General features: G+C 37.1%; 1 protein-coding gene across 1 annotated transcript in view; it reads left to right on the top strand.

Moving 5' to 3' along the window:
• COL19A1 (collagen type XIX alpha 1) overlaps positions 1-2,570 on the top strand; it is a 300,284-nt gene that overhangs the window by 29,570 nt on the left and 268,144 nt on the right. The window lies entirely within an intron of this gene.

The raw sequence follows: 2,570 nt of genomic DNA, 5'->3' as shown, positions 1-2,570 counted from the left end.
AGAAAAGCCAATTTTCCAAACACCATTTATTGAAGAGACCGTCTTGACTCCATTGTATGTTCTTGCTTCCTTTGTCAAATATTAATTGAGCATATTGGTTCGGGTTGATTTCTGGGTTCTCTATTCTATTCCATTGATCTATATGTCTGTTCTTGTGCCAGTACCAGGCAGTTTTGAGAATAGTGGCTTTGTAATACATATGACTATATGATTGTATATGACTAATACATCTTGATAGCGGGTATTGAGATCCCTCCTACTTTGTTCTTCTTTCTCAGGATTGCTGCAGCACTTTGGGGTCTTTTTTTATTCCAGATGAATTTTTGGAGAGTTCATTCTAGCTCTGTGAAATATGGTGTTGGTAATTTAATTTAATTTATAGATTGCTTTTGGTAGTATGGACATTTTAATGATGTTGATTCTACCAATCCATGAACACGGTATGTTCTTCCATCTGTTTATGTCTTCCTCTATCTCTTTTTTTAGTGTCCTGTAGTTTTCTGAGTACAGGGTTTTTACCTCCTTAGTTAAATTTATTCCTAGGTATTTTAATTTTTTGGTGTGATGGTAAATGGGATTGTTTTTTAATCTCTCTTTCTGTAAGTTCACTATTGGTGTATAAAAATACCATTTATTTATTGGCATTAATTTTGTATCCTGCTACATTCATTTTATTAAGTCTAATAATTTTTTTAATGAAGTCTTTAGCGTTTCCTATGTAAAGTATCATGTCATCTGTGAATAATGACAGTTTTATGTTTTGTTTTCCAATTTGGATACCTTTTATTTCTTCTTCTTGTCTAATTGCTATGGCTAGCACTTCCAGAACTATGTTGAACAGGAGTGGTGAAAGTGGGCATTCCTGTCTCATTCCTATTCTTAGGTGAAATGGTTTTAGTTTTTGCCCATTGAGTATGAAGTTGGCTGTAGGTTTGTCATATATGGCTTTTGTTATGTTGAGGTAGGATCCCTCTATTCCAATTTTGCTGAGGGATTTTATCAAGAAGGGGTGTTGGATTTTGTCAGATGCTTTTTCTTCATCAATAGATATGACTATATGATTTTTACCTCTCAATTTGTTTATGTGGTGTATCATGTTTATTGATTTGTAGATATTATATCATCCTTACATCCCTGGGATAAATCCTACTTGGTCATGGTGTATGATCTTTCTGATGTAATGCTGCTCTGGTCAGCCTGCCCCTGAAGGTCCTGTGAGAGCCTGTTCTGCCAGCCTCTGCTGCTCCTGCCGGATTTAACTGACACACACACACACACACACACCCCACACACATCCACACACTCTTCTTTTGCTCCCTCATTCACTCATGCTCTCTCCCTCACTGCCACCTTCTTCCTGCCTCTGTACTTGGGTCTGGAGTGTTATTGACCTGTTCGTGGATGGAGTCTCCTCTTTGAGTGTCTGATTACATGGCTTTCTCTTTACCTCATTGGCCAAACAGGAAAAAATTCACCTCGGCAAGACATGACACAAAGGGAACAAAACACGAATGTACTCAGGACACTGATAACCCCAATATAAATGACCACCAGAGAAAATATAATTATGGGAGAGAAAAGAGAGCACAAATGATATCAAAGAGAGTAAAAATGGTATAAGAGAAAAGTAAAGGAAGAAAATGGGAAAAAATATATATGGGGAGAAAACACTAGAGAACAAACAGATAAACCAAAACATACAAACACCAAATACCCATTAAAGAGGGTGGGGGCAAAATCTTATATTCTGAAAGTAAGGTTAAGGAAGTGGATGAATATGGGGAGGACCTCAGTTCAGTATAGAGGAAGTAGAACGAGGATGAGTAGATAAGAAGAAAGAGAAAGAAAAGAAAAAAAATTGAAAAAAATAATTTAAAAAAATAGGATAAAATAAAAAAATTTGAATGATGAAAAAATAATGCAAAAAGAAATAAACGAGCAGGCGTGGAAGGAGATTTTGAAGTGGGAAGCCCTTCATGCTGCGTAAGTATGTTTGAGATCTTAAAAAAACCCTCCCAGCCCTAGCCGGTGTGGCTCAATGGATAGAGCGTTCCATTCCGGACTGAAGGGTCCCGGGTTCCATTCCGGTCAAGGGCATGTATCTTAGTTGCGGGCACATCCCCAGTAGGGGGTGTGCAGGAGGCAGCTGATCGATGTTTCTCTCTCATCGATGTTTCTGACTCTCTATCCCTCTCCCATCCTCTCTGTAAAAAATCAATAAAATATATTTTAGAAAAAAGAAGTTAAAAAAATGAAAAAGTGAATTATTGTTCCTTTGTCTGGTTTAAGATACCACTCTTCTGTGCTGTCTGCCACGGGAGGACCTCAGTTCAGTATAGAGGAAGTAGAACGAGGATGAGTAGATAAGAAGAAAGAGAAAGAAAAGAAAAAAAATTGAAAAAAATAATTTAAAAAAATAGGATAAAATAAAAAAATTTGAATGATAAAAATAATGGCAAAAAGAAATAGAAAATAAAGAAACAAACGAGCCCTAACTGGTTTGGCTCAGTGGATAGAGTGTCGTCCTTGGGACTGAAAGGTCCCAGGTTCGATTCCGGTCAAGGGCATGT

Source organism: Myotis davidii, unplaced genomic scaffold (genome assembly GCF_000327345.1).
Source record: "Myotis davidii unplaced genomic scaffold, ASM32734v1 scaffold803, whole genome shotgun sequence".
In the NCBI taxonomy this organism is placed as follows: Eukaryota; Metazoa; Chordata; class Mammalia; order Chiroptera; family Vespertilionidae; genus Myotis; species Myotis davidii.
This window is presented reverse-complemented; position numbering and strand designations above follow the sequence as displayed.